The 24,501-nt window shown below is 37.8% G+C and overlaps 1 long non-coding RNA gene across 2 annotated transcripts in view; it reads left to right on the plus strand.

The window, feature by feature from the left end:
* Positions 1-23,350, plus strand: part of LOC108317398 — a 320,387-nt gene extending 297,037 nt beyond the window's left edge. Inside the window, exon 3 of one of the 2 annotated variants that reach the window (XR_005203293.1) lies at positions 21,152-21,743. This is a non-coding gene — a long non-coding RNA (uncharacterized LOC108317398). Of the gene's footprint in view, positions 1-21,151; positions 21,744-22,958 lie in introns of those variants that run through there. The other variant, XR_005203292.1, reaches the window with a different exon arrangement.
* The last annotated feature ends 1,151 nt before the right edge of the window (positions 23,351-24,501 follow it).

The raw sequence follows: 24,501 nt of genomic DNA on the forward strand, positions 1-24,501 counted from the left end.
AGAAATGGAAAAACTTAAAGTAGGAGAATGGGTAGATTTGAATATATTTGGGGAACTGCTCTGAATTTTATTATGCCTTGGCTTCATGAATCAATGTTTATAAGTATAAATATTATACATGGAGGAAATGTTGAGACAATTGTCAAATCATCTAGGTGAGACCCATGGAGACAAGGAGATCCTCATTGGTAAATGGAAGATCAGTGTTAATAAAATAGAAATCTCTCAGTGCCTCTTCAGTACTATGATTCTATAATAATTAATTACTTCAATCACATGCATTCCCACCGTTTTCCTCCAAGACTGATACTTTTACACAAGCCTAATGCCTCTCCTTGTTTTGTTCTCCAAAGCTTGTATCATGTCTTTGCAGAAAGTTGATTCTTACTGTGTATTTAATGATTATATAATGTCATTTTGATGAACATTCTGATTTCCAGATGACAGAGATTTTTAACCTTTGAAAGGCTGTAGAATACTGGTAATTAAAAAAAACTATAAGCCCCTCTTTCTTAGAAGAAGTCACATTATCGGCACACATAAATTTGTATATATAATCTCAAGAGGTTCACAGACCTCCAATGCCTTGTATGGATTCTTGACCTGTAATGGTAACTTGGTTAACTTTTTAAAATTTACCAATAAATACTATTAACATGCACTAAATACAACGGTGAGTCCTCCAGAATGAAGCAAGTAATCCCACAAACACTCATTGGATGACCAGCAAGTCTAGGAAAATCCCAAGATAATAGGATACCTTTTACATCTTCCCAAAATTTCTTGCCCCTGATGCACTTTTTCTAAAAGGGAGATTTTCTGTTTCCATCACGTCTGTGAAGCCTTCCTTGATGCTACCAAATAAAATTAATCTTTTCTCCATTATATATCACCTATCAGAGAGTCAGCATGTGGAGGCAATGGTTTAAACATTTCTACATCTTCAGTGTCTGATCCAGAAAATGGTACCTAGCAAGCATTGCATAAGTATTTATTTAACTCTGCTGAATGGCAAGCCACGTTGATCTTTTTGAAATTTGTTTTGCATGTAGCCCATCAGAGGCAGAATAAGCAGAACATTCCTGACAGACCACATCACCAGCCCCTCCTTTTCCGGATCATGCCTGGCTCAGCATGGGACAACTCTTAGTCAAATTAAATTAAATTTTATTTAATATACTTGTCTCATTTCTTCAGACAAATAAGTTAATTACACAATAATCTAAAACAAAAGACACATTCTTTAAATTTATATGAAAATTGGAGTGCGCAGAAAGAAGTGAGCAGCATTATACAGAGAGTCCATTTCAGTTATACAATTGAGACTGTATGGCTGAGGTTTCTTTCCCATTTATCTCAAAAGCTTGGAATAAAGTTTCATTTTGCATGGAGGTGTCACTATTGACCAATAGAGGAGAACAATCAGAAATCAGAAAAATAAACAGATTGTTAGATTTCAAGGCACATCATCAGACAAATACAAATCATCTAGTTAAATTTTCATTTCAGGTAACACAACAAACAACTTTTTAGTATAAATTTGTCCTAAATATTACATAGGATATATTGACCCAAAAAACTTTGTTAATTTACCTGAAATTTAAATTTAATAGACATTCTCTATTTTTATTTGCATAATTTAGCAACCCTAACTTGAGGGCCTGAAACCTCACAAAAAAAAAGCTCTGCAGTATCACCATTCTCATCCCCTCCCTGAGAATCCTTTTTTGAACAACTTTCATTTGCGTTTTCATTTACCATGTTCCAAAGACATTGCCTTCACCTCTAAGTAACTAGTTTTTCTTGATGGCAGCCTGTAAGCCTGTAACTTCCCATATCGTTTACATTTGTGGTAATTGCATTTCTAAGAAACGTAAGATTCTCAGCAATTCTGTTTTCCCTTTTTACCCCAATGGGTGGTTTACAAGGAGGAGGGGCTGCTGCTGAATATTTTTGGCTGTTGCTCCTGAGCTCTCCTCCTTGTGGCATGTGTTGTGAGGCGATGCCAGCTGTCACCCTGTGGTGTTGTCTGGTGGGGCTATCCCTTTGGGGAAGAGCAGACAGTCTCTTCTCAAAGAGGGGCAAGGCCCCCAGAGGTCAGCAAAGGCCAACACCTGTTGGGTTTTGAGAGTGTTCCAAAGTGAAATCAAAAGCCCTTGCCTTGCTATTTATACTGGGAAAGGACAAAAGGGACTTAAAATCTTGAGACAGCTGATTAAGACACGGCACAGTTACATGTTGGCAAAAGAGAACAGATGTGGCTTCTGATGAACTATGTATAGGATCAACCTGGGAGTTCCCCTCAATCATTTTGATGGGTATAGAGCATCAGCACATGTGTCAGCTCTCCATGGGTCACTGCATGGATTTTTCTGTTTGTCTTTTTTTGTTGTTGTTTCCATATGAACCAAATATTCTGGGTTTATTTTGGCCTGGTATATTGAACAGCATGACATTTTAGTGGTCCACTCTAAATTTGAATCTTGTGAAACTATCGATAACTTATCTTGAGAGTGTTGGTGGTCTTAGTGGTATTTTAAGAAAATAAGCAAAGGTCAAAAAGCATATGAGGCTCTGTGACAAAAATTGTAATATTCTAGTAAAATATTTACTGAGCTATTTATTTATTTTTTGAATGTCTGTTTATCTGTCCCAAATGTGCCTAATACCACAATAAGACCAATGTATTTAGTGGAATGCCTAAGGAAAGTTTTAAGGTTGGAAAATAACTAGGACCTTCGGGTTCTTAATAATCTTCAGGACATAAAGTAAGGGTCACATTTACTTCAAAGAATCACTGGTGCCAGTCAGATTAAAGGTTCATCTTGCACCAGGCTTCAGTGCAAGCTGAATTGTACTCAAGGTCTTAAAACATATGGAAGAGTAATTTGTATCATTCTACTGAAGGAGGATGCACATCACAGGTCTTTGTAACTGGCTTTTCAAGCTTATTCCCAGTATTTCTTGGCATAGATCTCATATTGTTACATGTCTTTCCACCATATTCCTTACTTTTATTACTGCTTGAAAACCACCATAAATGTTTTCCTCAACTTTTTTACTTGACAAATCCTGACTTTTTCTTTAAGGCACAACTAAAATATCACATCTATTCAGTGTACCATGGCCCTTGGGTCTACCTTGTAGGAGCCCTGACCCCACAATGGGCTGAGATTGAGGGAACAGAATTAGTTAAGGTAGGCTGAACCAGAATGAGTGGATAGAAAATTAACATGGCTGAAAGAGCAATCTAAGGTTGGGATAGCGGAGATAACTCACAACCAAGTAAAATGGCAAAAAATGGAGTAAGTTTTAAGATCATTAGCTGAGGATAAATTGTTTATATCTGAAGTTGTAAATCAGTGTTGAAATGTCATTTATGTATGTGGTGTATAGTGTAGAGCCAATGTGAGATAGTGAGTCCACCCCTACTGATCACAATGTTATTGCTTTACATATTGATTTTTGCCTTTCATCTTTGTCACCTCTAGATCCAGAGTCCTTGTTTTCCTATATTCTCACAGTCTCTACCATAATGCAAGGCATGTAGTAGGTGTTCAGTGAGTGTTGCTGATTGATTCATTGCCTACAGATCTGCAACTTCTTCAAGGGGTCAGTGTAGGTTTCTGACTTGTCCCTTAGGCATTGTTTTTACCTTTTACAGTGGTTACAACTAGCTCACAAGGATTCTATGTCTTTGGGAAAGTTGGACAATGCCATTTCATAGACTGTCAAATATGCTTTATCATCAAAGACAGTGGAATCAAACTCATCTCTTTATATACCTCATCTTAGGCCTAGGTACATAATAAGCCAATTCCAAGAAGGTATGGAACACAAACTAAATGCAACTTTGGTTCCTGCTTCAACATTTTTAATGGGATAAAACCAGGTTCACTTGAAGATCAAAGGGATTTTTGATAGGGTAAATATGTTAAAGGGGTATGTTAGGGGCTAAGACAAGAAAAGCTGAAAACAAAAAGAACCAATTCTATAGCGTTTCCCTGGTGGGGAAAAGGAGAATAAGTTATGGGCTACAAAAAGTGTATGATCTTGTACTGCCTCCACAACCCATCCTGTCTTCCTCCCATGAATCTTCTTTAATTTAGCACCCATTTTCCAAAGGCCAAAGACAGGAAAATTCCAATTTCAGTGGAATAAAGATTTTTCTTGATTTTCTATACCTTAGGACCTTGCTACTCAAAGTGTGTTCCTAAGGCCAACAGCATCAGCATTGCATAGGAGCTTTTTAAGAGACGCAAAATCTTAGGGCCTACCCCAGACCTACTAGATGAGAATCTGTATCTTAACAAGATACCTGGGTAATTTATATGCACTCATGATAATATGAATCTCTGACCTAGGGTAAGCCGCACATAGAGGTTCATCCTTCAAAAGAATTCACACTAAGACATTTTAAAATCACTCCAGAGAATAACTGCCCATTCACTCTTGTTTCCATATGAGTTCTGGCTTGAAACTTTTTTCATCATGCTTCTCCCAACAAAGCTTTCACAATCTTTGCACAGTTCCTGTAGTCACTGAGATGATCAGCTACCTATTCGTGTTTCCATTCCTCATTTACAATATGAGCTCTACAGACAATCTTGGTCAGCAAGAATGGCCAACTGACACACCGACCGGTATCTAAGTTGTCATTACATACCACCTTGTATGCTTTACTTTTGGTGGCAGATATTAGGGTTCTCTCAAGTTGCAGATGAAAAAGGAATATTTGGATTTTCCATGTCAATATTATTAACATTTTCCCCTATTTACTTTTATTTGGAGATAAAAAAAATAAGGGTATAACTTTCAATCTGACCTACTCTGACCAGTACCTGAATAATAAATGACTCTTTTAAGGGAGAGCTACCCTGCTGCATTCTTCTCTGTGACCTGGGGAGGATGACTTCTAGGGGCTGTATTAGCTAGGTTGGGGTGCCTTTGGCCTTCTAAGTAGATTTGGCCAGTGGAAGGCATGAGGATACAAAAAGATGAGAAGAAAAAGAAGTCTGGGTGTTTTCCTGCCTTCCACTTCCCTATAGATCTACTCCTTGCCATTAGGCCTACTGGTGATAATAGCTTCTTGCTGATATTAACTCCTAAGTGTTTTATCATCTGTTATAGGTAAGCTTGATCCTGCTCGTATCTTTTAACATAGTGTCTTTATTAAAGTCTCTTTAATTCCCTCTTTGAGTCCCATCTGTGTCCTGCCAGAACCTTGACTGAGTTAGTCACATTGCTTTCTTTGCTCTCAGCTTAGTCTTAAATATGTACATTGTGGCACACTTGCAGGTTCCTGTTACTTTTAATTAGATCATTGTTCACTTTACACCTCTCTAACCTGTTTTGCAAGTGACCTCTCTTGGCACTCTGAGGCAATGCTTCTCTAATTTTAATGACTTGCATACACATCACCTGAGCCATCTTGTTACAACATAGATTCTGACTCAGAGGTCACGAATGGGGCCTGAACTCCTTGACTTCTAATACATTCTTGGGTACTGAAGATACGTGGGCCCACAGACCACACTTTGAAGCTCCAATTCAAACATTGAAGACAAAGAGTTATGAAGGAGAGCAATGGTTTTCCAAGCTTACTTGGTTCTTAACCAGAAGCATCAGTACCACCTGATGACAATCCTGCTACAAATGCAAATTCTAGGTCCCTAACCCAGACATACTTAATCAGATGCTCTGGGATAGGGATCAGCAGTCTATGTTTCAGCAAACCCTCCCAATGATTCTGATTCACAGCTAAGTTTGAGAATCACTGAAATAGAAGATAGTGCACTTACCATAGCTATTTTTGAGTTAACATTATTTGAGCGACTTCACATAAAACAATGCATGCATTCCTCAGAATAAGTCTACTCAATATGGAGAAGCACTATAATGCAGGCAATTGACATTAGCCACATTGACAGAATTTTACATTTCTGCTATTGTCATACACCAGAAAAGAAAGTTACCAATAAATGTGTTTTTAAGATTGTACATTTCCTCAAGATTCAGTTCATTTTAATCATACAACACTCAAATCTATGGTAGGTGCTGCAAGAGATACAAATCTCTAGTCAGTCTTCGTCTTATGGAATTTACAATCTCATGGGGAGAAAAACCAAGCATGGCTGGGACTACTGCAAGCCCCCTGTCTAGGATTCAAATTACGAAATCAGCACATAAGGAATGGTCGGAAGTCTGTAAAAAAGCAACATGGAATAAAAAGGCAGGATAGAATGCTTCCTGGATTTGAAGCAAGCTAGACAAGAATCAGGTGATTCCTGTATAAAGGAGAGCCACAGAGATAAACACTATTGAATTCTGCTGTCTGGTTTAGCCCTACTGTGAAGTTGCTTTTGACTAGAGTACCTTTTGTACCAAGCTTTTGAATCACAACATTAGTCTGATTACATGCCTGCCAAGCAAATTTCTGGCTTTTGCTATTCCATTTGTTATATATCCACTAGTATAACCAGTTTACTAGACAGTTGATTTCATTCTAATTTAACATAATTTCATTCTCAGCTCATCTTCATATTTTTGTACATTTAGGAGTTGCGAGCCAGATATAATTAACTTCCAACACTTACAAGATAGAATTTCTGAAGAGTGAGGCTAGCATTACACGTTGGACCAAAGCAGTTTCTCTACCATAATGCTATTTATACAGTTTCTTTATGGATAACCAACTAATCTCTAGTGGTAATATCCATCTCAATATACATCCTGTTTAAACCTTTGAAAATCACACAAATAATTGTGTAACAAGGCCATGGCAGTTGCATAAAAGTGATCTGCCTAAGATAAATATTCAAAGGACGAGTCAAACACAGATCTGGATGCAAGAGCAAAAACTATAAAACTCTAAGAAGAAAACATAGCACTAAATCTTTGTGACCTCATATTTGGCAACAGATTCTTTTATGTGGCATGAAAAGCGCATGACAAAAGAAAAAATAAATTTGACTTCATCAAAATTAAAAACTTTTGTGCTTCAAAAGACACTGTCACAAAAATAAAAAGACAATCCACAGGATAGAAGAAAATACTTGCAAATGATACATCTGAGAAAGGGACTTGTATCCAGAATATATAAAGAACGGTTACAATTCAATAATAAAATAAGAAACAACTTGATTTGGAAACCTGCAAATGATCTGAATAGACATATCTCCAGGAAAGATATACAAATGCAGTTAAGTGCATGAAGAAAAAATGCTCACATCATTAGTCATTAGGAGAATGCAAATAAAAAAACCTCAATGAGATAACACTTCACAGTCACTAGGATGTCTATAATCAAACCAACAGACGATAACAGTTATTGGTGAAGATTTAGAGAAATTGAAACTGGCCTACCCTGCTGTTGGGATGGATTGTGAAATGCTGCAGATACTTTGGAAAACAATCTGGCAGTTCTTCAAAAAATTAAACAGAATTACCATATGGCTCAGCAATTTCATTCCAAGACAATTGAAAACATATGTTCACAAAAAAATACACAAATGTTCATAGCAGCATTATTCGTAATAGCCAAAAGATGTAACAACCCAAATGTCTATCAACTAATTAATAAACAAAATGTGGCATAGTCATACAATGGAATGTTACTCAGACATGAAAAGCAATGAAATATTAATACATGCCATAACATGTATGAACCTTAAAATATACTAAGGGGAAAAATGCCAATCACAACAGACCACATAGTATATGAATTTATTTGCATAAAGTGTCAAGAATACGACAATTTAGAGATACTGGAAGTAGATTAGTGGCTGCTTAAGACTGTCGGGGAGAGGGGATGGAGATACTAGGGGGTAATACCTAAAGATTAAGGAGTTTCTTTTGAGATGATTAAAATATGCTCTAAAATTGATTGTGGTGATGTTTCCTTGACTCTGACTATACTAAAGATTATTAAATTGTATATTTTCAATGGGTAAATTTTATGGTATGTAATATATATCTCAGTAAAGTTGTGTTTTTTTTATTTAAAAAAAAATCAAAAAGAAATGATAGAAAGCAAGTCCCTGGTATTATTTAAACCACGGGACCATGCCTTGCCTAAAGTCATTTCTGCCTCAACACTCTCAGTACGTGAACCAGACAAATATCTCCATTGTTTAAATCAATTTGAGTTGAGATTTTGATTACTTGCAACATGGATTCATAACCAGCATACACTGTGGCAATGACTTATCAAGAACAGTTGAGTTAAGAAAGCAGGTTGAGGGCACGGAAACGAAATAAAGGCTATTACAATAATTGAGAGAATGACAGACCATGAAAAGGAGTTGACAATGTGGATGTTGAATCTAGAAGATTAGAAATAGGGAAAATTGAAAATATCTGAAGAGACAAATCTTAGGAATTGGAGATCTTCTGCTGAACCAGCCCTGGCTGGTAAGTACAGTGTTTCATTCACCATTGCTGCATTACACAGTTTAGCTGCTGTAATAATTCCAAAGCACCATTGGCTTTCAACTATCATTTATTTCTTGCTCACATGATATGTAGATGGTGAGTCAGCTGTATCTTTGCTTCAGGCTGCAGCTCTCTTGCCTGTGGCCCCTTGTTTCAGAAGCCAGGCCAAAGGCTTCTCTGGGAATACTGCTCTTAGACAACAGGCAGGGGGCAGAGCATTGGCCAAACTTGCAACACTTTTTGAAAGCCTTTGTTCACTCATTGTAATATCACAGCTCATATTCCTTTGCCCAAAATATGTGTCACATGGCCAACCAACCCCAAAGTCAATGAAGCAGAAAAGTATTACTCTCCACAAGAAAACGCAAATCATAGAGCAATGAGCAGGGATATAGAACCTTCTCCAGGAAGAAATAATTGTTAACAATAACTCAATTTCTCAGAATTGCTTTTCCAGACCTATCATTCTACCTGGTGTATTGTAGACAGCAAATACTTATTTATCACTTGAACAAATTAGGATATAAATTAACACCTATATGCATTGATAAATGGAGAAAGAACGTTTTGTGGAGACGGGAAAGAATGAGGAAAAGACGCATTTATGTTAATTTTGAAGAGCTAAGAAAGGTAAGGATAGAGATTATTCAACTAATAATTAAAAAGTTGGAGAAAGAGAGTGACAGTGAAAGTTAAGAGTGAAAGATAGACAGACAGGAGAGAGATGCTGTGAAGTAGGTGAGATCACCAAGGAAGACTGTGCAGTGAGAGGAGAAATGGTTGTTAGAGCTGGTTCTGGAGCTAGAAATAGATGCCATGAGAGCTCAGTCAGAATGTGGTCAGAGGTCAGAACAATGCAATGTTCAAGGGTGTTGAAAAGCAAAAGTGGTTAATAGTGTCTAAGATATTTTAATAACCATTAAATCATGCCTCCTTTATAATTCCAAATAGAGTTCTGTCACCTTTTTTTTTTTTTTCTACGGAGGTCCATTTCACAAAGGAAAATTAGTTAATTGAAGGCTACATGGTAGCAAAACCCTAATTAAATTTAGTGAAGGGTGAAGAAAAGATTCTTAAAAGGAGAGAAAAAAAAGATTCAAATCACCTGATTTAAAAATTAAGCCCAAGCAGCAAACAAAAATTAATACATACAGCAAACATGTAACAATAAGCTTCAATTCCATCTTTTAGCCAGTTAAGAGAAAAACAGCAAAGGGAATGAATGGGAATAATCAAGGAACAAGGAGGAAATGGAAAAAAAGGAGGCAAACACAAAACCAAACTAAAAACAAGGAAGCAGTCTCAGCCTAGTGGCTCTCAATGCTGGCTAAACATTAGAATCACCTGGGGAGATTTTTTAAAATACTGATACTTGGGCTCAACCCTGAGAGATCCTCAACTAATAGGCCTAGAATAAGACCTGATGTTGGTATTTTTAAAGAAAACTCCCAGGTGGTCTTAGAGGTATAGAGGAGAAATGGCATGTGGAGTGAGGTAAATTACTTTTGTCCCATCTCATAGTTTACTTGGACAATAGGAAATCTCCAAGATGAAAATTAGCTATCCCAACAGGTACAGTTCAGCGGCTTTTTACTCTTAAGACAGTGAGAGTGATGAAATAAATAAGAATTTAGGAGTTAAATAAATTCCTGAAGACCTGGCTGTAATTCTAACCGTAAGGCCTTAATGTCTTCTGGCATCTAAATCTCAGCATATCTGGGTCTGTTTTCACACCTGCAAAATGGAAACGTTTACGCAAGATGATTTCTAAGGCCATTATCACAGCTTTGATTTGAAGTCTTAGAAGGGAAGAGCATGGGATGGCCAGTCAAAATCAGCTCTCTCCTGGCCTGTACTGAGTGATCCATTGCACTTAAATGTACACTTAGTACATATTTTAAGGAAAAGCAAAAGGGTGGTTGTGTGAAGATACAAAGTCAGAAATGCATGAAAGAATAAGCTCTTTTAATTTCAGCATACACGAAAGATTTGTGCTAGGGTTTTTTAAAAAACAGATATTGCTAAGTGGCACTGTGTTTTTATGCTTTGGGCCTTTATTGTCAATAAAATGGCACTGCTTTTCCCATTATGTACAAATGATCTGCAGTACCTTGAGGGTCAGAAAAACTTCAGTCAAGCAAGATAGTAAGGCTTATGTGGAAAATGGATGAGAATGATTTGCCTATTGGAAAGAAAAGAGGGTTGTAAGAAAGCTTCAGATTCTAAACTCTATTTTCAATTTTAGCTTCAGACAGGGAGGGAGAGTCAAGAAGGGAAACATGAAGGCAGAATCTGCAGGACCGCACACCCCTACCAGCCCCGGCCCCATTACAACACTGTTTTGTACAGCTTCTAGGTCACTTTTGTGCTAAAGAGAAAAGCTAACAGCTCGTCTGCACCAGAGGCTGGAGGTGGCACTGACTCTTTATTGAAACTGGTCAGAAGACTGGTACATACTTAAAGTGAAGAAGAGCTAGCTATACATTATGAGAATGTTTATATTAACAGATTTGACTTAATCTCCAACTTCTTTTTCAAAAAGATCAAATTTATAGTAGCACCCTATTTCAAGAAATAAGTATACATCAACGAAGATCTAGTTAAAATATCATATTCTCGTCCTCTTCCAAGTAGGATTAGTTGTTCCTTTTCTGTGCTCCTCAGATATTACAACAATAGCTACCTTTCATCAGATGTTAGACACATCAGCAGGCTAAGTGTTTTACGTACAGATAATGCTCACAAAGCCCAAGGCGGTAAGAATTATTATTTCTCCATCGTTCTGATACAAAAACTCAGCCTGAAAGAGGCCAATTCATGTGACCAAGACTGCTCGGCTAATAAGTGACAGAAACAAAATATAAACACAGAATGATTAACTCTGGAATTTCAAGTACTACTGAATAACTGCCTCTGCTAAGCCTGTCTTCTTTAAAATAGTTGAAATTTCTGATTATAAAAGTCATTCATGACCATTGCAGATAATTCGCTTAAATCACAACAAATTTTAAATTTTATGTGCACTTTTCTCATAACACTGAATTCTTCATGAATACAAGCTTTAACTGGAAATAATAGTAATTTATGTAAACAACATCCCCCTGGACCTTCGGGTTTCTTTTTCTCTGCTGTTATAAATAACGCTAGGATGAACCTCTTACACAGAAACCTTTGTTCCCACTTCTGATCATTTCCTTAAGATACATATCAAGTGGCCTGTTAAATGTCTCTTCTCTGGGAGCCACCTGCTCCTCCCACAGGTGTTTCCTATATTTATGTTCAAGCTGTGGAATCCTGCCTTTCTAACCATACCTAGTGGGTGCAGTGTTGTATGCCAGACCCAAACTAGTCTATTTAGTTTTGGAATTTGGCATTTTAACCTGACAGACATAGAGACTGAGAGTTATTTCTAGCCAAGTCACATACTGGCAACATTCCAGAGGAAGGATGATCCTGCTGATAAGATCACCAAAGCTGCCCTGGTTCCTGCCCTGCCCAAAGCTTGGATTTTTACCATTCCTTGTATAGCCCCAGATTCACTAGTATCTTTTCAATAAATACCCTTATTTGGTCACACCATGTCTGGTTGGTTTCAGAAACATTAAATTAAAAGAGAATTAGTGAAAAAGAAAATGTTTCTTAAAGAGGTATTACTTGGTTAAAATAAATTTAAGGTCATTCATGCATATTACCAAGTTGCTTCCCAAAAATTTCTGTAGTTTTTATTTCCATCAGAAAACACGAGAGGATTCTATTTTTTAAAAATATTTTTGCCAAATTTAAAGTCGGATAGTACCATCTCATTCTTTACATTTGAATTTCATTAATTACCAATAATGTTTATTTTATATGCTTATTTATTTTGTCAGCCTCTGTGCCTATTCTTTTTCCAGTTGCCTACTGTGGTCTAAGGCTTTCTCTTATTGATCTATATACATCTTTGTATACTGAGAATGTTAACCTTGATTATGATACTTCTCACATTTTTCCCTAATTGTATAATTATGTATCTGTCGCTCCTCTCCCACCACTGCCTTTCCTGTATTTGAAGCTTCTGCCAGACTGAACTGTACACAATTCTTGTATTAGGATGAACTAGTGTATGCTGTATTACCAAATAGTCCAATATCTCAGTTGCTTCACACACACACAAAAGGAATGTTTTTCATAAGCTTCTTAGGGGTGGAAGGATCCTGCCCGTTTAAATGCATAGTGACCCAGGTTGTTGGAAGCTCCATCTTGACTCATGTTTCCATAAGCACTGTGACAGGTCAGGCAATTTGGTGATGTGTGTGCTCATTCTGCCCAGAAATAACATACATCCTTTCTGTTCATATTTCATTGATCAAAACGAGCCATGTTGTCATAACAAATGTCAAGTGAGAAGCTATGTATAATCCTACCACGTGCCTGGCAGGAAGGGAGAGTCAAAATATACATGAAAGGCCAATGGCTACCACACCCCTGTTCTACCTCCATTTCTCATGGCTTCACACTACTGGAAGGCCCTCCTTCTAGTTCTCCATGTTCAAATTCCAGTGCTTCAGAGGTCATGTCTTTTCTGAAGTTGTTTCTTATTTCCTCCAGATGAAATTTATCTCATCATCCTCTGAGACATCCTAAAGTCTTAACTGAGAGTAATTTCTTTCCATCTTCATATACAGTCATTTATGTACATTTTTCTGTCTTTCAACATAGTACTGGAATTTTGCTCAAGAAACATGTAGTTCATAACTTAAAGACATTCATTTTTGCATAATACCAAGATTTACTTGAAACTCAATTGTGTTAATAATAATTAAATTTTTAAACATGCTAAAATTTTTAAAAACTTTTGTTTTAGGTTCAGGGGTACACGTGCAGTTTTGTTATATAGGTAACTGAATGTCATGAGGGTTTGGTATACGTGTTATTTCATCACCCAGATAATAAGCATAATACCTGATACGTAGTTTTCTTCAATCCTCACCTTCCTCCCATCCTTCACCATTGAGCAGGTGTCCCCTGTTCCCTTCTTTGAATGCATATGTACTCAATGTTTAGCTCCAACTTTATAAGCGAAAATGTGGTATTTGTTTTCTATTCTTGTGTTAGTTCGCTTAGGATTATGACCTCCAACTCCATCTATGTTGGTGCAAAGGACATGACCTCATTCTTCTTATGACTGCTTAGTATTCCATGCAGTATGTACCACAGTTTCTTTATTCAGCCTACTGTCAATAGGCATTTAGTTTGATTGCATGTCTTTGCTATTGTGAATAGTGCTGCAAAGAACATATATGTGCACATGTGTTTATGGTAGAACATTATATTCCCTTGGATATATAGCCAATAGTGGGATTTCTGGTTTGAATGGCAATTCTGTTTTGAGTTCTTTGAGAAATCACCAAACTGCTTTTGGCTGAACTAATTTACATTCCAACCAACAGTGTATAAATGTTCCCTGTTCTCTGCAACCTCACCAGGAACTGCTATTTTTTGACTTTTTAATCATAATCATTCTGACTGCTGTGAGATGGTATCTCATTATAGTTTTGGTTTGCATTTCTCCTGACGATTAGTGATGTCGAGCATTTTTTTCATATGCTTGTTGGCCATGTGTGTGTCTTCTTTTGAAAAGTGTCCATTCATGTCCTTTGCCCACTTTTTATGGGTTTGTTTTTTTGCTTCTTATTTTGTTTAAGCTCCTTATAGATTCTGGATATTTTGCCTTTGTCAGATGCATAAATTGCAAACATTTTCTCCTATACTGTAGGTTGCATGTTTACTCTGTTGATAATTCCTTTTGCTGTGCAGAAGCTCTTTGGTTTAGTTAGGTCCCATTCATCAGTTTTTGTTTTCATTGTATTTGCTTTTGACATCTTTGTCATGAAATTTTTACCAGGCCCTATGTCCAGAATTGTGTTTCCTAGATTATCTTCCAGGGCCTTTAGAGTTTCAGGTTTTACATTTATGTCTTTAATCCATCTTGTGCTGATTTTGGTATATGGTGTAAGAAGTTTCAATCTTCTGTATATAGCTAGCTAGTTATTCCAGCACTCTTTATTAAATAGGAAATCCTTTCCCCATTGCTTGTTTTTGTTCTCATGTGTCAAAGATCAGATTCCTATCAGTACGTGGAATTATTTCTGGGCTCTCTCTTCTGTTACATTGGTCTGTGTGTCTGTTTTTGTACTAGTACCATGCTCTTTTGTGACTGCAGCCTTGCAGTATAGTTTGAAGTAGGATAATGTGATGCCTCCTGCTTTCTTCTTTTTACTTAAGATTGCTTTAGTTAGTGGGGCTCTTTTTTGGGTTTCATATGAATCTTAACATAGGTTTTTTTTTAAAATTCTGTGAAGAATGGCATTTGTAATTTGGTGGGAATAGCACCAAAGCTATAAATTGCCTAGGGCAGCATTGCCATTTTAACAATGTTGATTCTTCCTATCTGTGAGCATGGAATCTTTTTCCATTTGTTTATGTCATCTCTGATTTATTTGAACAGTGTTTTGCCATTCTTGTTTTAGAGATCTTTCATTCTCCTGATTGATTAGCTGTATTCCTAGATATTTTACTCCTTTTGTGGCTATTGTGAATGGGACTGCATTCTTGATTTGCATTCAGCTTGGATGTTGCTGGTGTATAGGAGTCCTACTGATTTTTGTACACTGATTTTGCTTCCTGACACTTTACTAAGTTTATCAGATCAAGGAGCTTTGGGGCAGAGACCACGGGGTTTTCTGGTATAGAATCATATCATCTCCACACAGGGATAGTTTGACTTCCTCTCTTATTTGGATACCTTTTATTTCTTCGTCTTGCCTGATTGCTCTAGACAGGAATTCCAGTACTATGTTGAATATGGGTGTTCAGAGAGGCGAGAGTCTTGTCTTGTTCTGGTTTTCAAAGGGTATGCTTCCAGCTTTTGCCCATTTAGTTTGATATTGGCTGTGGGTTTTTCACAGATGGCTCTTATTATTTTGAAGTATGTTCCTTCAATGAGTGTGTTGAGAGTTTTTAATATAAAGAGATGCTGAATTTTATCAAAAGCCTTTCTTGAGTCTATTGACATGATCATATAATTGTTTTTAGTTCTGTTTATGTGATGAATCATATTAACTGATTTGCATATGTTGAACCAAGCTTGCATCTCAAAGATAAAGCCTACTTGATTATGGTAGATTCGCTTTTTGGTGTGCTTCTGGATTTGGTTTCCTAGTAATCTGTTTTTTCACATCTACAAACATTCTAAATTTAAAATTATCAGGTGCCTTGGCTTCACCAACAATTCTCAATTCAGTGATTGTTGAGAAAACTGGTAGCTGCAAGTGCTTGGTAAAACTACAAATTTTCTCTTCAGGTGCATGTGACACTGATCAAACTGCTAGCACTTTTCAGAAAGGACTCTTGCATTAGTGAACGTGTCACCAGTGTGGTCTTGAGTTGGGCATAGTTTGAAATTATTGCTATTTTTACTTTTGAATATAAATCACTGTTGGTTTACCTTCATCTTTTTCCATTTATATGGGTATTCATTTACTTAACCCTGTATAGGTTTTTGTATTATTTAATCCTTTATATTGTACTTTTGAACTCTTGTTTTGGACAAGAAATTTATATATATACACACACACATATATACATATATAGAAACATACATTTACACACACATACATATATACATACATAGGTATAAAATATGTATACTGTACATAATACGTATTTATGTATATATCTGCATATATACACAGATATGTATAATATATACAGACATGAATAATATATACAATTATGTGTAAAATGTACATATATACACACATACATAATTTGCACACATATATGTAGAAACTTTGCATTTATTGTTTCTTCAAATCATCCTATAGCAGCAGATTTTCATAATTTACTTAAATGTCAGCTCCTTAACTTCCTTCCCTGATCACCCTGGCTAGAGTAGCTTCTGACTGTCCTCAAACTTCCACCCTCTATTCTATTCCTTGTTCTTTATAGATCTTATTATTGCTTGGAATTCTGTTATTAGTGTGCTCATTTTGATTTTTATCATTATTCTTGCCACACTCAAAGTCAATATCTTCCCACTAAAATGCACTCTATAGAGGACAGGGATTTCGTTTTTTAGCTATACAGACAAGAAGCAAACATTGCCTGGTACAGAGTATGCAGTAAAACAAATATATTTCAGATCAGTGAGTGAATAAAATTTAAAAAAAAAAAAGATTCTTTCTGGAATGACTTGGTGAACTTTGCTGCCATTCACTTGTAAATAAAATGCAAAAGCAGGAATAATTTTAGAGCAATCATGAGTTCATCTTTGAATATGTTGAGTTTGAGTTTCCTGTGTGAGATTCAGATAAAGTTGTCAAATAGAAATTTGGTCATATAGATCTAAAACATAGGTCAAGGGCATAGAGGTGAAGGTCAGTTGTTTATATGTGATAGCTGAAATTATGGAAATAGCTAAGTCTCCCAGGTAGGTTTGGCATAAGAACAGAGAAGGACAAACTGCTTTCCCAGATCTTCCTCTCTGAAGTCTGTTCCTACCAACAACCTCAATAGGCAGGAGTCCCAGAAATCTTCAACTCTTGATGATGCAAATGGCCTTGCCACTTTAATCAACAACATTGGCCTCCCTATCAACAAAGTCAGCTCAGGAGATCTGGCCCTGCATAGTCTGTCTATCCTGGTCTGTTAAATGTTTGTTCATCCCTGATGCTACAAATGTAGGAGAATCAATATATCCCAATGGACCTTACAGAAGCAGATAGCAGACCCCACTTGCTTACCCAAACACTTGCTCTTAGCCCTTCTGGCAAAATTCCCAGGAAGAAAAGACAGGAATGTGAAAAGAGTGTTTTATCGGAGATACACAGCAGCAGCCAGCTGTCTCCCTAATGATTATTTGTATTCATACAGAGATCTGTTCAACAAAGAAATCTGAGCTCAGAAGGAACTCCTCTTTAGTAATACACACCACAGGCCCACGGAGTGTTTTTATAAGTTACTGTATCTCTGCCCTGGGGCTATTAGAAGCCCAACATGCAATTCAGAGTCTCTAAGAATAAATAAAAGTTGAATCTCATTCTATAGTTAAGGACACTTGAGTCATAGCAACCTGCCTAGTAACTCCCGAAGATTAATTCTGACACCAAAAATCACACTTCTGCTTCCTAATTCTTATTCCAGAGCTCTTCGTATGTCCTAGCAGTAGTTTAAACTCTCCTAAAACCTTTAAAGGTTTCATCAGCCTCATCTCATTAGCCAATATAATCCTCTTCAAACGTTATCCAAAAAGCTGAAACAAAGTCAAGGCTGATTTTGTCCAAGACGATGCTATCTATAAGCTTCTCTGCAGCTCTTATAGCTTAGCCACTGACGGCTGTATGCTAAGATCAGACATTATCATCTACATGATGCTTAAGTTTCCTTCTACGATTTGATCATGAAGCAGTCATCAATTTTTGTTTGCATTGTAATTGCTTGTTTCTGCTTGGCCATGTAGATATATGGGAAATTCACTACCTCCTAGGCTAGTGCATTTAATTTTTAGGTAGATTATTAGGCAATTCTCCTATAAGCTGGGCTGTGAACTATCACACTGTGTCTTTTTCTTATTAGCTTTAGTCCTGCACTCTGGAGCCACCAAGACTAAGTCTGAAACTGCTCTTCCAAAATGAACGCTGCAGATTTAGTGAGAGAATTATCCACCCCTGTCTTTTCCTTATGTGACATAAATCCCCTCGATTCCTTCTGCATGTCCACATGCATTCCCAGTTTGCCAGCTTCTGTCATTCAATCTGGGGCCCTTAAACAGTCTACTCCTCCTCAAGTATGCTCTGTCCAGCGCACAGCAGAGGTTCTGTTAGTGTTGTCCTGAATTTCATTAGCCTTTTTGGCAGTCATATCAAACTGCTGATTGAAACTGAGCTTACAACTCACTCTAACAGGATGTTAAAGTGTTTAACATCCTGCTGTTAAATGATGCCTCCTTTATGCAGTTCTTAGGCAGCTAATATCCTGATCTTGGCCAAGTGTAGGGCTTTGCACTTACCTCTGCGAAATTTAATCTCAATGGATTTGACTCAAATTTTCAGTTTGCCATTTGATGTTCTCACCCAAGTAATTAATAAAAATTATAAACTGGACAGTGTCAAAGTTAAAAAAAACTCTGTGGCAAAGAAACTAGATTAACATTGATGTATTAATTAATCATTTTGGTCTAATTCAATCAGTTACTAAATTACCTGCCTACATCCTTGCTGGCCCACAACACTGCATCTAGTCTTGCAGGTAACACAGAAGACCTTGCCAAAAAACTGGCTGAAACCCAGACTCACTCCACTCATAACCATCTGCAAATATTCAGTGGAGAAACTTTATCGATGTAGTCTCTGTTTAAAAGCTTAAAAATGACATTAAAAACATAGTTTTTCAATGTCAAAATGCTCCACAGTCACTTGGCCTTTTGGCTGAGATCCAGGCAGCAATGAATGTGCTCCACACTTGTAAACATGTACCTAGGTGCTACGTCAGGTTTCTGTTCAGAACTCCCTGTGCACCATTCTCATGTCTGCCACTGGGTTCTGGGTACGTTTCACCTTTAAGTCAGCCTCAGATACTTGAGAGCTAATAGACATTCTTCAGTTCTCTTTGAAACATTACTTACTGAGTGGAAGAAAAGATAGCCTGGAGTTTTAACACTTTTCAAGAGGTAGGAGGGTGACGGATCAAATAGCTGTAGCTGGTGCTCTGAAAGCAATCTTGCCACCTCACATCACAGGCATTGCCCCTGACTGCGCTCCCCATGTTCTCTGGAATACTGGAAAAGAGGCATATTATTCTGCAGGTCATCAGGAAATTTTCCAATTGCCCTCCAATGTAGATTACATAACCTTTTAACTTCCTGGTTAAAGAAGTCAAGAGACCTATCCCTTGCCTCTACAAAAAGCCCACTGACAATCCCAGGGCTCCTTCCTTTAAATTATCATCTTTAAACATGTACTAAAGCATTTCACTAAGAAATGATTCCTCACAGAGTAGTCTATTGTTCCAGACAGTCAGGATTTCTTGGAGGCAGCGGAGATCGCCTTTATAATAATATGAGAGTTTCAAGGATCCCTTAAATTTCTTGATTCCTTCTCTTCATTTTATAGAAGAGAAAATTCACAGAGATGTTGAATGAACTGTCTGAGGTCACAAAGCTAACTAAACGCAGAGTCAGAATAAGCATTCAGCTCATTTGACTTAGTATCTAATGTCCTTCCTACTCTTAAAAAGAGAAGCAGTGGAAAACAGCAAGGAAGACTATTCCCTGACCCCACAAGAAATGTTCAAAACTGCCACTGCTTATACACCATTTCCATGCCAGAGAAACAAAACATAGGAGGGCATCTCTGACACTCTCATTCTACAGGATCAGAGACCAACCTCTTTCTCTCCTGGAACCAACTGGGGACAAGGACCATGTATACCCCTGCCCCATCGTTCCTGGTTCACTGGTGCCTAAACATCAACATCCTGTCAGCTCAGCATGGGCCCTCGTATGGCACTGGATAAGAAAGGAACAGTTTCTTCTAAACACAGCCATTTCCCTCTTTCCTTCTCTGTGCCATGAGCAAAGCTCCCCAAGTTTATAGCTTGGCTCCAGTGTGTTAGCATCTTATATGTCCTTCCTTTGTACTCTCACATGAAGAGAACCCCAAACCTTGAAAGTCTATTTTTTTCAAAACAACCCAGCACCACAAAGAGCCTTTTAGTCTCTCTCTTTTTTTTTTTTTTTTTTTGGAATTTGTAAAGTTTGCCTTAATTATTTAACTATCAGATAACTCACAGGCTAATGCAATAGATGAGAGCAGAAAAAAGAGCCATTTAGTTATTCGACCAGATAAAAGGAGGGAGAGGGCCCTCCTGCCTGACTCCAAGAAATACCAGGCAAAAAACCCTTGTGCCTCTAAGCTCTCATAGCAAGAGATCTCAAATTTTGTTTACAGTGAATCCAAAGGTACTAACTTAAAATTCGGACAGACAAGGCCAACATAGTCTTTTTGAGTAGTGATACCCCAGAACAGAACAATGGTCAAGATTAAGGTCATCTTGGGTGTTTTTAAAATCAAGCCTTATCTGCAGAAGTGGATCCCAGTATGTGGATTTAGTCACCTAACTTGAATTTTATGTAGTCTGCTTAAAATCATCTTCTAGGGATAATGGACTATAATATTTCTGATTTTACTTTATTTAGGATCTTACATCTGTAAGAACAAGGGGATAATAATGACTTTTAGGTAAAACATTCTGGTATGGAGAAAACAAAAAGGAACTTTTTGTATGTGCAGAGGGTGTTTTCTAGGAGAAACTTTGGAAGGAGCTATTTCCAGAGTCAGCTTCTCTCTATAAAGATAGACCAATCATATTTATTTCTGCAGAATAAGACTGGAACCATTGTTGAATGCTGAAAAAAAATGACAGTATATCTTGCATTTATTAACCTTCAAATATTTATGGATTTTATTCAATATAAAATCTGGCGGGGGAGGGGAATTAGTCTGTTATTTCAAGGGCACTGACATGTGTTCATCAAGAGAGGGACACTTCTTGCACCATGCTGAACTCCATCTCAGGTACTGTCGAATGCTACAGCTGATGGCATCTCAGCGCCTGGGACAGAGATAGTGTGGTGGAGACAGCCTTGCTTTTTAGCAAACTTATTTTCTCTTATTTTCAGGCATACGGCTAGACTACATTTTCCATCTTGCCTTGCAATTAAATCTGGCTGTTGATGCTTTCTGGACAAAGGAATGTGAATGATTTGATTCATGTCTAGGCAGCCTGAGTCCTGATACAGACAATCAATCCACCAGTGGACCAGAGGCCTAGGCAATGATAGAGTCACAAGAAAAGAGGAAACTGGGTTTCTGAGTGCCTGTGCAGACAGGATCCCTACCATACTCCTGCTGCCAATTACACTTTAGATGAAGAAGAAATAAACTTTTAATGTGTAACCACAGATATTTTGAGGTTATCAGTTCCAGTAGTTAATTTTCTCTATCAAATATAGGAATCAAGTAGAATGCTTAGTGAAAGCCCAAGATGTGTGCTGTTGTTTCAGTAGTCAGATCTCAGACAGTGTGGAAATAAAAAGAGCAAGCTGCAGTTAGAGAGTCTTGCTATTCTCTAGCCAAATATTTCATGTAAGTGTCATCTGCAATAACTGAAGGAAATGAGCACATGCCTTTAAGCCTAAAGCTATAAAGAAAGTGGTTGGAAAGAAGTAGAGTAACAGTGGGTTGCTGCTTACTCTTAAATGCCTTCAGCACAGGAGCTCAGACAAGAAATAAGTGTTTTTCATGCATAGATTAAAAACAATAAAGAAAGTCTAAAAATAAAAAGTCTTACAAGTTTGGAAATCCAGCTGCTTCTAAAATCCAAATTGTAAGAGAAAAGACTGGAAAAGGTCCTGAACTGCAAAGACCCATTAAAACTCTTGCTAAACACACCAGAGTGTTGTCACAGTGAAGAGCAGAGTAAGGAGACCACCTTGGCATTCAAACCTATTGTTTCAGTGAAAGAACCTCAAGTTAGCTGCCAGGAAGTTGAGAGAGGGATGCATAGAGGTGAAAAAGAAAATGAAATCAGGCTTGAGAATTATGTCTAGGAAACAACTTGAGCATGATTGCTCTTGCATGGTACTGATTAGAAAAGGCAAATAGATCAGAAGCCTATTCAGTCTTTCAGGAAGTTATATTGCTGAACTAATAATTTTGCTCTAACAAGGCTTCTGTTTGTTTACAGCTTAAAACAATTCTTAGGCCCCCAAACTTGTATGAGCAGGAAGCAGGTTGTGAAAGCTGTAGAGTTCCCAAGGAGATTGTACCCCCTGTGCCCCCTTCAGATATGTGCCCTGTGCCATGGAGGAAAATAGAGAAGATAAAACTCCCAGTGGGTAGAGCAGGAGTCACAGAGAATGACAGAGAGGGGAGTTTCTTCCTGAACACAGATTCTGGGGCTGACCAAGTACCTGGCCAGGAGGATTTCAGAAGTAGACCTATGACTGCTCTGTGTCTCTTATTCTGCCCTTTCCCATATTCCTTGAGCATTGTTGGGGGAGGAGGGTGAAGTAGAGGAGTGAAGAGTGGGAAACTGATAAGTTATTACTGCACTTCAAAATTCAGCAGCGGCCCCACATCCAAGCCTGATAAGGACATACATTTCCCACAGATGCTGCACTTTGAGCTGGATGCAGCATCTGGCTAAGACTTGGAGTCATCTGCCTTCAGAAGAAGGCTGGGTCCTATACATGGGAGAAAGAGTGAAGGTAATATTTAGTGGCCAGGAGGATAAACTGTGGCATGAATTCTCAAGTCATACAAGCTCTTTCCTTCCTGTGCATTGAGCGAAACTATTGTTTCATTCTCCTTTGTAGGTAGCCAAGTTCTGGCGATTAGGCATATGGGCAGAAGTATGTCCATCTCCAAGACTGGTCCGTAAGTAGTCCAAATGTACCATACTCATTCTTTTCACTTATTTTCCAGCTGTAGGCCGGGAAATCAACAAAGGACTCCAGGACAGGACTGACAAGAAGGAAGAATCCTCCGTGCCTAAATGTGGAAGCTCCATCCCCACCCATCCACCAACACTGATTGGACTTAATGTGAGCACAGTAAAATATTGTGAAAAGCCACTGAAATCTGGGAGTTATTTCTTCCGCAGCAAACCTTCCCTTACTAATATAGGTGGGCAGGATGCCAACCATGGATACTTAGATCATCTCTAATTGAAGAAGAACCCTGACAGCTCATTAGCTCCCAGAGACATCGATTTCTAAAATAATTATGTATTATTCGTTTTCTTCCTGTGTATCAAACCCTGAATCACAGGACATGAAGTATCCTATCATGAAATAAAGTCCTGATTTTAAACCTAGGATCTTCTACAGATTAGCTGCTTGTTTTTGGGGTAGGCCATTTAAGTATTCTAACTAGTTACTTTATAGAGTTGCTATGGGAGGAAATGAGGAGATGTGAAAGTGCTTAGTGCAATTCCTGGCGTATAGTAGGTATTCAATAAAAGCTGGTCTCCTTTCTTTTTTTTAATAATAGAAGTTATGGTTATTGAGCTCTTACTATGTACTAAGTATGCTAAGTATACACACACACACACACACACACACACACACACACACATCTTATTTAATCTCACAACAACCTTCTGATGTTGGCACAGCTATTATCTAAATTCTACTGATGTTGGATGTAAGGCACAGGGAGATTCTGGATTGTCCAAAGGCACTCCATCAATCATATCATCAGTAAAGGAAGTGAAATACAGGGATCTGACTCCAGAGCCCGCCTTCCCACCGTCTGTCCTGCAATGTTCCCACAATCATTTGCCCTAGATAGAAGGAGAGAGAGCATTCCTCCCAGGCGTTGTAATGCACAAAGGTCTTACACCACGGAATCCAGATCTGTGTCTTCTACATGGATTCCTCTGATCCACTAGGTTTTTACCTTATTCATTTTCTATTCTCTCCCCTTAACACATTATCTACACAGCTCCTCATTGGCAGGACGACATAGTAAAAGCAAGTGTAGTTGTTTGGTCTTGCCTGATGTGTGGATTGAAGACAAAGTTAAACAGAAGCAATTAACTAAGGTCTTTGTTTTCTCCTCTATGACACTTGCTGAAGTGCCCACCCTGTCCCCCTCAGGAAATATATACTTAGGGATAACAGTAATGATTTGCATGCCTTCTTTTGGGTGAACTGAGAACAGTGATTCAGGAATCAAAGTGTAAATCATTTACCCGAAATTAAGCATTGAAACTTCAAGTTCTTATAACTGGCCACCCTTTGGCAAATCTCACAGTGGAGTGCACCGTTTAGAGTGTGGCATACCCACAGCAGGAGAGGATTCATCCTCAAGGTGAAAGTTTGCGCATTCAGAGAGACAAACTCTACTTGATCAATGGCATGGAGCCTACAGGTCTAGTTGATAGGTTTCCATGTGTCAGCCTATTTAGGAGAAATGCATCCCTTCCTGTCTTGCTGTTTTTATTCTATCAGAGTGGTGGTCTTAT

Source organism: Cebus imitator, unplaced genomic scaffold (assembly GCF_001604975.1).
Source record: "Cebus imitator isolate Cc_AM_T3 unplaced genomic scaffold, Cebus_imitator-1.0 Scaffold201, whole genome shotgun sequence".
Taxonomy (NCBI): domain Eukaryota; kingdom Metazoa; phylum Chordata; class Mammalia; order Primates; family Cebidae; genus Cebus; species Cebus imitator.